The sequence below is a fragment of the Phasianus colchicus genome, chromosome 4 (assembly GCF_987193195.1).
Source record: "Phasianus colchicus chromosome 4, bPhaCol1.hap1.1, whole genome shotgun sequence".
Classification (NCBI taxonomy): Eukaryota; Metazoa; Chordata; class Aves; order Galliformes; family Phasianidae; genus Phasianus; species Phasianus colchicus.
Genome location: NC_143439.1, coordinates 69,674,094 through 69,686,934, shown reverse-complemented (window position 1 = coordinate 69,686,934; position 12,841 = coordinate 69,674,094). Strand labels below are relative to the sequence as shown.

General features: G+C 48.0%; 1 protein-coding gene and 1 long non-coding RNA gene across 4 annotated transcripts in view; one reads left to right on the top strand and one right to left on the bottom strand.

The window, feature by feature from the left end:
* SMOX (spermine oxidase) overlaps positions 1-12,841 on the top strand; it is a 100,596-nt gene that overhangs the window by 27,066 nt on the left and 60,689 nt on the right. For 2 of the 3 annotated variants that reach the window (XM_090139890.1, XM_090139887.1), the window contains exon 1: positions 7,925-8,104. The gene's annotated coding sequence lies outside the window, so the exon portion shown is untranslated. Of the gene's footprint in view, positions 1-3,922; positions 4,032-7,924; positions 8,105-12,841 lie in introns of those variants that run through there. The other variant, XM_090139889.1, reaches the window with a different exon arrangement.
* Positions 3,948-7,946, bottom strand: LOC149918330 (uncharacterized). The gene is made up of 3 exons (XR_016466255.1): positions 7,881-7,946; positions 4,131-4,254; positions 3,948-4,036 (listed from the first exon to the last, which is right to left on the bottom strand). It is a non-coding gene; the product is annotated as an uncharacterized LOC149918330 (long non-coding RNA).

Below are 12,841 nucleotides of genomic sequence, written 5' to 3'. Positions count from 1 at the left end.
CATACACTGAACCCAACCAACCCTCCATGGCACCTTCACCCTCAAGGCAGAGATGCACACTTCCATCCACTTATTTTCTATGCAACCACAGACTTCTCCAAACCAATGCATGCCTTGGTTTCCCCAGGTGTGAACTGGAGCTGTTTCACCTCTCTGCTCTTCAGCCCAAGCTGTCTCTTGCTACATCACATACACAGCTGAATGTGCTGGGTCTTATGGGGACAACTGGCAGCTGTAGGATTTCCATCACTGTGACAGATAATAACTGCTGCAATGGGCACGGGTTAATTGTAAAGCAGGTCAGCAGATCTTCTTTTTCACCTTCCTGCTGCTAATCCCCATTTTTGCTAGCTCAGAAAGTACAGATATCCTGATATCTCCAACAGTCAGCACTGCAAATGCCAGGCTGATAAAACATCTCGAAGAGAGGACGCTAAGATTTATGGTCCAACTGAGATTTTAAAACCAAATCAGCCAGCTCCAAGAGTTTTCTTTCTTGTGGATGAAATTGAAAAGCAGACAGACAACAGAACCAAGACCTTCTCTCCAAAAAAGTAGAAGCTTTCATGAAAGGGATCTTTCTTTTGGTGCTTTCTGGCTGGTGCTTGCTTGTATAGGGGAACTCTTACATCAGGACACAGCACTCAGCAGCAGTGGTCAGAGTGATGTCCTCAGTGCCTGCCCAGAGTGATGTCTTCAATGACTGCCCAGAGAAGTTGTGGATTCCCCATTACCTGGAGGCATTCAGGCCTGAGTTGGGTGGGATCCTGGGTGATCTGGTGGTTGGCAACCCTACCGATGGCAGGAGGGGGTTGGAGCTAAATTACCTTTAAGGTCCCCTCCAAACTAAGCTGTTCTATGCTATGATTCAACAGAAACCAGGAGAAGGCTGCTGTGCCCTCTCTGGTCCTGTGCTGGTCCCACCCAGAGGGAGTTATGACAGCTCTTGAGCCCAGGGATGTTCCTTTCAAGTCAGTGGGAAGTCCATTGGCAGGGATGGTGGGATTCAGCCCTGTTCAGCAGCCAGGTGACGCCCTGGGGACCTGCCTGGCCCTCAGCTGCTGTGGGGGATGGATGCAGATATTAAGTTATTCCTCAGCATCTTTCAGGCAGGCAGCTGATCCCAGCTGACCCCCCATCACCCGCTCGTGGTGGTTTGGAAATGGTGTCTGGGTCAGGTTGGGAGAAGTAGCAGCAGAGGGAGCTGGTTGGCCGGCAGATGCTGGAAAAGCATTGCTTAAAGAAGGTTCTCATTTCACTGAACGCTTTGGGGCTGAGCAGGATTTGCACCCTGCTGCTGCATGCTGGGCTCAATTCTGCGCTGTGCCCAGGAAAGTAACCTTATGTCCTTGCAAAGCAACCCTGCAGCTCGCAGGGAGCCTGTTAGCACAGCTTGTGCTGGATAAATAAAGCACGAGGGTTGTGCTCCCATAGCAGCCTGCCTGGCTCGAGTGTGAGCCTCACATGGGGTCATGGAGGGGAACATTTGGGTGCAAGAGTGGATCTAATTTCTACCTGATGCTGCTGAACACCTCTACATTGGGCTGGCATTGATTAATTTGAAAAAGCATTCCAGCTAAAGGAGTTGGACTCAGTGATCCTTATGGGTCCCTTCCAGCTTGGGGTTTTCTATGATTCTAAAGATTGTAGACCATATCACTCAGTGTGACATCTACCCTTAAAAAACTTCAGAGACGGTGACTCCAATACCTCCTATGAAGATTTATGACCTTTTAAAGCAGATCAGTATGTATGGAACCTCATCTAGGCAGGATGGCTGTCATTCACTGCCCTATGGGTGCTCTCTGTGCTGAGAGCAGCATCACCTTCTTCCCCCCTCACCTCTTCCCATTCCCACAGTGAGCACATTGAGTTGTGCCACAGGCAGAGGTCCATCAGAGGTTATAAGCACTGTGGATGTTTCCTTAAGTGTCTCCTTTAGATGATGATGAGGTATAAGTGCTTCTCCTAATGCAGTCACAATTCAAAGTTACAGTGTGCTCTTAACTAATAAATTTGTGATTGCGAAGCAGAATAGAAGGCTGTGTAATCATGTAAAATTGCTTTCTGGTGGGTGAAAATTTATTCTCAGAAAGAGTATATTGTGTTGGTACAGCTGCCCAGGGATGGAAGTGTTCCAGAACCGTGGAGATGTGACACTGAGGTTAGTGGGGATGGATTGGGGTTGGGCTCGGGGATCTGAGAGCTCTTTTCCAATCTTAGTGATTCTATGATTCTAAGTAAACAACACTGCAAGGGGATGAGCAGGTTGGGGAAATGAGGGCTCCCCATCCATGAGCATGGTGGCCCCATTTTGTCACCCACGTTATCCTTTGCTTTGTTGGGGCGTATGTGAGCGCTTCATTCATGTGTACGTGAGCTGCAGAGAGAGCCTGTGCCTGTTTGGAGCCCTCAGTTCCTGCAGGAACATCTCTCTCCACGTCTCCCTGGGCTTGCACAGCCATGTGAGGAATTGCAGGGAGCGAAGTGTCAGAACAGAGCAGTCTTGAGCCCCGTCTGGGGTCACCTCCTTCCCCAGCATGCACGTGCAGAATGGAAGACACTGTCCCCACATCAACCCCAGCTGACAAACAAGGGTCAGGATGTTCCCTGGGCTGGAGCCGAGCCGTGCTGAGGTCGGATTTCCAGGAGCAGGAAGAAGAAGATCCTCAGGGACACTGGATTCACTGTGTGTGCAGTGGCAGTGCTGATAGACTGAAGGATTTATGCTGAGCTACTGCTCGTGATCCAGAAAATCCAATCTATACGAAATCTTAGATCCACATTTCCCTCTGTGAGGACTGAATTGCCCAGGGAGGTTGTGGTTGCCCCATCCCTGGAGGCATTCAAGGCCAGGCTGGATGTGGGCAGCCTGGTCTGGTAGTTGGTGACCCTGCACATAACAGGGGGGTTGAAACAAAATGATCATTGTGGTCCTTTTCAACCCAGGCCATTCTATGATTCTTTGTTTCTGTGAATTTAATTGGGACTTCTGTGCTCATTCTAAATTATTCATAAATCATTATTCTGTCATACAAACTGGTTTTGCTTATCTTGCTTTCTGTCTAGTGGCTTGCATCTCAGGCTGGCTCTTTTAATTAATTGCTCCCCTAAAATGATGAGGCACTACAATCCCACTTAAAAAATCACATCTAAATTCACAGCCTAACCAAGGACTGAGGTTCTGGTTACTATTAATGCTCATTAAATAATACTTATTTCATTCCTTTCCTCTCTCCATCCTTTGTGGTGCTCCATGCGTTGTCCTGCAGTCACACATGATGAGGCTGGCACCTGGCATCAATTAGAACTGCCTCAGGGCTCCTTGTTTACCTGGAATAAGTCAAAATATATACTTCAAAGCACCTGATAGAGTTTAGTAGCAGAAATAAAAGGGGATGTCCCCACTGGTTTCTGACTGGGGGGAGGAATGCAACGTCTGGAGCATCAGAGCAATGAGCTTGGGGACAGCGCATTCAAAATCATAGAACCAAGGTTGGAAAAGACTTCTAAGATCCCCAACCCCAACTCATGTCCCCGCTGGTTGTGTCCCTCATCTCCATGGTTCTGGAACACCTCCAGGGATGGTGACCCCACCACTTCCCTGGGTAGCCTGTGCCAGTGCATCACCCCTTTTTCAGAGAACAAATGTTTCCTAATATCCAAGCTGAAAAAAAAAAAAACCTTGCACACTCTCCGTGGATGTTTCCATGCCAAGATGCAGTGTCAGTTTATGTCTGATACCTTCAGGATGCAAAGGAACACACGTGGCTGAGGACAGTCCCTCTTCCAAGTATGCCACAACGTGTCATGCAGTGATGGACCTAGGGGACATGGAAGATGTGCCAGTGCAGCACCTGTGGCTTCCTGCAGTGCTGACCTCATGAAGAGAGAAATTTTTATGACTTCTGTGTTTTTGCAGTGTGTTGTGTCCTCCTTCCAAAGCAGAGTGAGTTACAGCAGATGATGAGTTGCTGGAACAAATTCAGGGCTGGCTGGGATGGACTGCATCTTTCCCACCATGGCTCCTGGTAATCTTGGGGGATTAAAAGATGACATGGAAGCTGTGGGATGATGTGGCCACCTCTGGGGCCATTCCCACAGCCATGGTGTCTTGCATGTGTTAATACCTGGGTTCTGGAGGCGATGAGTGGGAACTTGGGCTCCTTGGATCTTGTAGATGAAAAAGCCTCATGGCCAGCACCACTGGAGCTCTTTCTGCAGAGCTCTGAGCTGCTTCAGCTCTTGCAGAGGCTACAGGGTAAATAATGAAAAGCCATCAGCAAAAACAAGCACACAGATCAGAATTCAAGGCTTCCTGTTGCTTCTGGCCTGACCAAGAATCGCAACAAAACCTTTTCTCAGCCATCTCTGAAAGGGAAACCCACACAGTCCCTTTCTACTATTCAGCCCCAACACAGGCCTGTTTCTCATCCCAGCCCTCCGAATGTCCTCGAGCTCCCGGGTCAGTCGGGCTGTGCCAAGAGTACAAGCAGCAAGGACAGTGCAGGGAGGTGGGCAGGGAACCACAGCGGGTAAGCAGCTTGTTTTCAGGGCAGTGCAATCAGGGTACATTCTATCCCTCTCATCTCTTTTTCTTGGCTAGAAGCGGATGAAGGTACATTCTGGAGCTTGCTTATCTTTCTTTCATAGTTCCTAATAGGGTTTGGGCTCAATTTTCAGGTTGCAGCCAAGCTGTTTGTTTGCTTGAGGGGCTGCATCCTCATTTAGCTCCAGGCAGAGCGGGGTCAGTAGGAAGACCTTTCATTTGGGGCATCATATGCATGCTAACATGGATCCACAGCAGGATCTAGTCTGGAAGCTCCCAGGTTTATATGCCATTGCTGTTGGGTGCTTTGGATGGAGGTGGGGTGTAGAGCTCAGCTGTGCCTGTTTCTTTTCATAGTTATAGAATGGCTTATGTTGGAAGAGACCTTAAAGATCACCGTGTTCAGGTTGGATATTTGAAAACATTTCCTCTCCAAAAGAGTGGCGATGCACTGAAAGAGGCTGCCCAGGGAAGTGGTGGAGTCACCATCCCTAGGGGTGTTGAAGAACCATGGAGATGTGGCAGTGAGGGATGTGATCAGAGGGCATGGTGGGATGGGTTGGGGTTGAACTTGGGGATCTTGGAGCTCTTTTTCTACTTTAATGATTCTGCGATTCTGTGGTCATCATAACCTTGGGGGAGTTGGGAATTCATGGTGTCAGGGTTGTGCTGGCTCCTCAGCTCAGTGCTCCAGGGCCTGGCAAAGCTTGTGGTCTGCCTTCAGTGCTGGGTCACATTAGCTACGGGCCACAGCAGGCAAAGGAAAAGGATTTCACGCATTGCCTTCATTCTTTTTTCTGCTCAGGAAGAGACAGTTTTGGCCATTCTCCATGTTTTGCAGCAACCTTCAGGAAGTCCTGGATGTGCCTGCAGAAATCCCACTCGAATACTTTGATTTTTAGGCCAGAGAACGTGGTGAGGAGCAGTCTGACCTTGCAGATAGGTCAAGGAGGAAGTGTTGCGTGGTAACCCGTGCTCCTCCTTGTGCTTTTGTTACTGAAGTCCCCGTGCTTTCCTTGCTGTTACACAACAGCACTCATTTCATCTTCCCAAAAGCCTGCAGTGATGCTCTGTGTGCAGAAATGCTGTTACCATCCTCCGCAGTCTGCAGTGTTTCTCCCAGCTCTGTGGCTTTTCCACTCTATTCTCCACTCCAAAGCTGCTCATAGCCCACAAAACCACTGCTTTGCTACCTTCCCTTCTCCATCACAAGGAAAGTCCCTCAGAAAACCCCCTCCTGCCCCCTGAACGCAGCTCTATTTGATCCGCTGCCTTTTCCAAGATTCACCACCTCAAAGCACTGCTTAATGATGGCTAATTGCTGTTTGTATGTGAACTCAAATCCCTACCTAGCAAACGTGGGGATTCAGATTTCTAGCTCATGAGCTTGGGTCACGCTAGGAGGATTGGCCATGCCAGGAAATTCCTTGCATTTTCGTGGGCAGTTTGTTCCTCTGTGCCTCCCTGATGGAAGGGGCTCTGACACCGCTTTTGTTTATTGGGGCTGCCACAGAATGGAGCTATTATCATTCCTTTCCTTCGTGGGTGAAGCTTGTTCTCTTGGAAAGGAAGCTTGTTGGCATCTTGGATGTTGTGCCAGAGCAAGCACAGCCTGAGCTTTCATTGTCCTGTTGTTTTGTGCTCAGGTTGGGTATTTGGAAACATTTCTTTTACAAAAGAGTGGTCAGGCACTGGCACAGCTGCTCAGGGAGTGGTGGAGTCACCAAACCTGGAGGTTTGTTGTTCCAGAATCATAGAGATGTGGCCCTGTGGTCAGTGGGCAAGGTGGGGTGGGCTGGGGTTGGACTTAGGGATCTTAGAGTTCTTTTCCAGCCTTAATGATTCTATGGTTCAGTGACAATGGTCCGGTTGCCAGTGCTGTTTTAGATGACCAGGGTCTCACATCCCTCTCTCCATCTGCTGTTTTGGCAGTCACATACCCATCATTACAGAGCCTGTGTCACCCCAGTAGGATGTCCCAGGCACCACAGCATGTACCAAATACACAACACATCTATATTCTGGCAGCCCCATTGAGTCTCATGCCACTGCAGGCACTAAAGTCTGGATGGTAATTGCTCCAACCAAATGCAGGTGCTTTCTGTGAGTAGCTCTCCAGGATCCCTTGATGAAAGTTCTGAAGGAACTCACTTTTGGCTCAATTTGACTGCCTTCATGTAGATAGTGATAGTTCCATCCCCATAAGTTTGTCCAGAGAGGTGGGAGATGCTCCATCCCTGGAAACATTCAAGATCAGGCTGGATGGGACTGTGAGCACCTGATGAAGCTGTACGTGTCCCTGTTCATTGCATAGGGGTTGGACCAGATGGCTTTTCAAGGTCCCTTCCAACTCAAACAATTCCCTGGTTCTAAGATTCTAAGTTTTGCTGAACTAGAATAGAGATTTGGGGACCTGCTGTGGTAAAGACCTGCTTCTGATAGACAAGCTTGGACAGCGATGGAGATGAAGATGAGCATCACCAAGTACCCTTCTTACAAGGCCTGAGTGTCACAAAAAAATGAAATGTAGATAAAATTCAGATAAAATGCTGGAGATGAGGGAAATTCAATTTATTCCTGTTGTCAGGGATAATAATTGTTGCTTAGCAACATGTGATCCCAAATTGGTTTCATCAACCTAGCCCAGTGGGGAGGAAAAGACAAAAGGGCTTGTGGTGTGAGCGGGGAAGATTAGCAGAGAGCACCTGGAGAAGGGATGGAGGACAGAAACAGCTCGTCACCCTGGGAACAAACCTGTCCTTTTCCCTGTACCCATCCCCATCCCAGGAGCAGGGGGAGCCAAGAATGGGCTGTGTCATGGTCCCAGGAGATGCTCTGCCATGGACACTCCTCTGTGTCCTCCCCTGGTGTTACTCTCTCCAGTCCTGCCACAAATGCTGCACTGGTTTGGGGACGCACACAGGCACTCTGCAAATCCTGAGGCACAAAGATCACTGAGGAGCTTGCTGATATCCTGACGGGTTTTCACAAGGAAGAATAGCCACAGGAACTGGCCACTTGTGTTTTTCCATTCCCTCTTGGATAAGAAAGCTGCCTCTCCTTGTTACTGTGAGCTCACATTGGGTGCTCAGCACAAGGGTCATGCACACATCCCTGAACTCCTCTGTAAGCCCAAGCAGTTTCCTTCCCTCCTCTGCACTGTCAGTGGCTCTCCAAACCTCCATTTCATGTCCTTGAGATCTTACTCTAGTTCTGTCTCAGCTTTAAGCACACTTATTGACTCCTTCCCACTCTTTCCTGCTCAGTATTCTTGGGGTTTTGCTCATGGTATGTATGCACACAACGGGGGCTTGAAGAGACCAAGCCATACCCAACAACTGATAATTTTAACCAAAGCAGGCACCAGTTCAGCATCCCTGGAGCAGGCGGGGTTTCTGGAACTCTCATGATGGAACAAAGAACAGAAGGGAGACATCACAGCATCTCCATGTCAACCAAGGATGCCCCATCTAGGGGGTGGAGTGGAGGAATGTCCAGACAAGGGCAGTGAGGAGAGCAAACGCATGGAGCGACATGCCCATGAGAAATAGCCAGGTAAGCACTTTTAGTTTTGGAGAGATGAGCAGGGGAAGACTCACAAGTGGTCCAGAAAGTCATGAATGGTCTGGGGGAGGACAAGGACTGGTTAGATTTTGGGTGATGCAACTCAAGGACTAAAGGTCACCAGGAAAAGGTGGCAGGACAAATGGCTTCAGGCTCAGTAATCCTCTGTGATGATTTCTTCACCTCGCTTTGGTTGTCTTTCAAGGATTTCTTAGCAGCCTGGATGAGATGGACAACAGGCAGATTTTTGTTGCAGAAATTTTGCAATAGGCTCCTGAGTGATGCAAGCAGTCTGAGCTACGTGCCACCCCATCAGTTGCTGACTTCCTTTTTGCCTCCCAGTTTGGTTCCAGTTCTCTTTTGCCTGCTCACACAGCAGGATGTATTTGTTTTTTAGCATCTCCATGGGATATTTTGTTGAAAAACATTTACACGTCTGTTCGTGTTTGACTTCATACAGCTCTGGTTTGGGTCGTTAGCTTAGCAGAACTCAAGCTGCAACCACTGGGTAACCTTCACAGTGTCCTGGGGACCAACACACATTGTAGGGTGAAGCTTTAGGTGGGTTTGTGTTTATGTGCTGCCTGAGATGCCTTCACAGTGGGGAGAATTGTCCTCAGTGGAATAATGTCTAATCTCAACCAACGAGGGGCAAGAGTGGAAAACGAGGATACCCCGTGAGATGAGAGGTGGCCACTAGAGGGTGGTGATGGCATAGCTGGTGGTGACCCTGGGCACGCATGGGATGGCTCCATTGGAACCTCATCAGGGTGAAACAACTTCTAGCTCTGGATGTGAGACCTTCCCAGGTGCCACCACATTTCTGATCTGAGCACATTGTGTCAGAGGAGCTGAGATATTTGGACATCTGGGAAGGAAGAAAAGGAGAAATGTGGGAGTCCAGAATGCCAGGTACTTGGCTGGGTAGAGCTGTGGGTAATATCACTGCTGCTTGCTGTACATGAGCCTACCAATCCTCTCAAGCTGGGGAGTATCAATGCAACATTTCCATCATTTCAGAACTACTAAGCCAGTTTCATAGAATCATTAAGTTTGGAAAAGAACACTAAGATCATCTAGTCCAACCATCACGTTTCCTAAGTCCCAGCTTCTATCTGCTTGCCGTCATAACCTGACTTCACATCCAAGCCAAAGCAAACACTGCTTTCTGTTTTATTGCTTGAAAGCCACAGCGTTGCCAGAGGATTTGATGACCCCTCTGCCTCTTGTGTTACTGCAGGTGCTGGCAGTCAGACTGGCACTGCCACCTGCCTATGTCCTATGTAACCCAAGGAACAGAGGTCCCCCCTGTGATGACCCCAAGCTGTCTCCCCAGCCCTGGTCCTCTCCCAGCACTGATTCCCCTCCCCTGCCCTCTTGCTGTGGATATCTTGGCTTAAAGTCCATTTCCTTGCTCATCCCCCTCCCTTATTTTGGCTCCAAGAGAACTTGCTGTTCTCTTCCAAGGAAATTTTGGCAAGAGAGCAAATTTCTTTCTTCCTCTTCCCCAGCACTCTGCCTCCTGCCCCAGCACCATGCATGGCTAGGTCTTTCCCTACCATCCCATTGCACTGTCACTCACTGCTCCCTTCTGCTTTGGCTCTCTCTTTGCTCAGCCTTCCACTGGCTTCTGGTTCCCAAAAACATTTTAATATTTCCCATCTGAAACAACTCTCCTTCAGACCCTGTTTCTTCTCCAACATGAGCTGATTGCCACTTCTGTGTGCACATGGTGCCAAGACCCAGCTCATGTCTTCACCGAAACCTTGGCCTGGGTCTGACAAGTCATCATCAATTTTGGGTTGTGCCCAGCAGAGCTAATTGGTTCCTTCTGTGCTGTCTTGGTGTCTTTTCTTTCTGTCTTTCTGTACGGGAGGTCTGTCTCCTGCTTCTGTTGAGCCCCTGGTACCTGTAGCCTTCTTGCTGGGAAGACCCACCATTTTTTCTGTGACATTCACATTGGGGTCTACTGGTGGACCATCCATCCTCAAGCCCTAGGCTTATGGAGAGAGTTTTATCATTCCTTGGGTTGGGATTTGAGTGAGTCTGTTTTTTTTTTTTTTTTTTTTTTTTTTGTAGCAATATTGATAGAAATGAGCCTGGATCCCTGGGCAAGGACACACAGGTGGTGAGGAGACAGACAGACGTGCATGGCAGACAGGCTGTTATGGGCAGGCAACATCAGATGGCTGCAGCCAGCATCTGCTGGTGATTTTGTGGCTCCCTTTGAGCCTCATAAGGGTTCAGCTGTTCTCGCAGGAAGGGCTGTTCATGTTTGTACACCCCAGGCACATTCCAACTGTGGGCAAATGAAGAGACTCAGATGGGGGCACCAGGATGCTCAGCACTCTGTAGTGGCTACTGTATCACTAAGTAGATGAAGACTCATCAGTTTGGAAGGGAGATATCTGAAAAGGGCTATGGCCAAAACACTGAGTGGTATGTGAAAGAGCTGGGAGAGTGTGTTCCCCATCTCTGCCTAAGTATGAGTTACAGGACATCAGATGAAACCAGTGAATTGCAAATCCAAAACAAACAAAGAGGTGGTTCTCCCAAGGTGTAATTAGGCTGTGGAACTCCTTGCAACAGGATATTGTGGATGGTGAAAATCTATGGCAGTTCTTAAAGACGCTAGATAAATTCACAGAAGAAAAATACACTATAGATAATTAAGTATGAAAGCAATCTATAGCACAGGAAGTCTGGAAGCCACAGATTGCTGGAAGCTGACTGGATATTTGGGGGAAGTATTGCAAAGTACTTGCTGCATTCTGACACTCTTCTCTCGCCAACCACTCTTGGCTGTGACCAAAGATAAGTCACCAGAATGAAAGGAGCTTGGCCACTTCATAGTCCCACCTGAGTACTGGTTGGTAGGTTTGGGCCATCAATATTTTTTAGGTCTCAGGACTTGAGAAGATGCTGTAGGAGTTTTGTTGGCATGTTGTTGGGGTTTCTCCTGTCTTCTAGTGGATATGATGCTAAAATTAATTATAATTAATTACTAACTAGACACAAATCATTCTATAGAGAGCATACATCAAATGGCTTAGTAAAACTAACCCACCAACCCATCGCCACTATGCCCACTAACCACATCCCTTGGTACTGCATCTCCATGGTTCTTGAACACCTCCAGGACAGGGACTCCACCACCTCCCTGGGCAGACTGTGTCAACACTCGATCACTCTTTCAAAGAAGTTTTTCCTAATATCCAACCTGTGTAACCAATGGGTGACTTACTGGGGCAAAGAAAGAGGTTCTTGTGCTTGGGAACCTCCAGGCTATTGAGCTTGCCCATGAAGAGCTTGGATCTCCTTCTGTTTCCCACAGATCACGAGGGAGGAGAGAAGTCACAATGCCAGCACTTGTTGTTTTGATGGCTACAAGCCTCTGTCTTGCTGCAGCTGCAAATTAACATTGGCTTCCCCATCTGGCTTCCCCTTGCAGGGCTTAGGCAGACATTTCACATCAGAAGCATCCCAGGACAAGCCAAGAACTGTTTCTGGCCGACAACTGGCCTGTGTAGAGCCAAAAGTGAGTGGTGACTGTTAATGTGGTGAGGGACAAGGCTGGCTACTTGTCATAGAAATACGTCTTGTCCTCGTGGCAGTTCTTGCTGTTTTGCAAGGGTCTGAAGGCTGGAGGTGAAGGTACAAAAGATAGACTGAAATTTGGAGAGGAAGTTAAACTTTTCTCAGTCCTTGGCATTCACACCCAGGGAACATTATCCCATCAAGGCAGTGAGACTCTTTAGTGTCTGAGAATCTTCATGAGTGCCATAACTGGGTAGCACTGAAGGTTGTCCCAAAAGGCCAGTCTCAAGCACCTACCAGTTTCAGATCAGCAGAGACCTCTTGTTTTCATTGGGTTCACAACGAAGTGTTTAAATTTATCTGTTACCTCCACATTTACCTTCCCAACAGCTAAATGTGATCATTTCTACCCCAAATTCCAACATCTCTCTTCAGCTGTTCAGATCAGAAACACCTGCAAGCTCCCAGCTCATTAGGCTTTGGTACAGGGTTGTGTGGGAGTTGTTTCTTGCAAACAGGGCATTAATTAGCTTGTTACAAGGTAAATGACATTATTGGTATCCAGAGGTGTGAAGTTTATAGGCCGTATATCAAGCTATCTAGTAACAGATGGAAATTTCAACTGGAAACATGCAATGGTGCATGTAACATATGTTAAAGCTGAGCCATCTGGAGCCTTTGGGAGGAGGATTTTTATGTGCTCAAGTGCAGGTTTCATTAAGGAGCATAAAATACTCTTCTCTTAGGCTGGAGGTTTGCCTGCTTTGGCAGAAGAGGGGCCACTGTGAGCAGACAGCTTGGGGTCCACATTCCAGTGCTTCTCTTCCAATGCTTCTCTCTTCCCTTTCCCATTTCCTCTCTTCTCCATAGACAAGGTGTTCTGTCAAGTACATCAGTGAGGCACCTGAGTCTTGTTTAAAGCATTCTCTTATAATGAGTTAAATTCTCTCTTGAGTTGACTCTGTTTTAGAGATGCCACCTGGTCAGTGCCCAGGCAGGACATTTTGGGATGAATGCTTGAGAAAAATATGGAGCCACTTTTTTCTTATCAGGTATCAAAACAAGTAGACAGATTGACAGCAGCAGTCTGTGTAGAGTGGGAAGGATGCCCATACATCCTTAAAATACGGTCCAAAGGCTGTCATGGTTTGCAGTTCTCACCTTTGCTAGTTGCTCTGCTGAGAATCCATG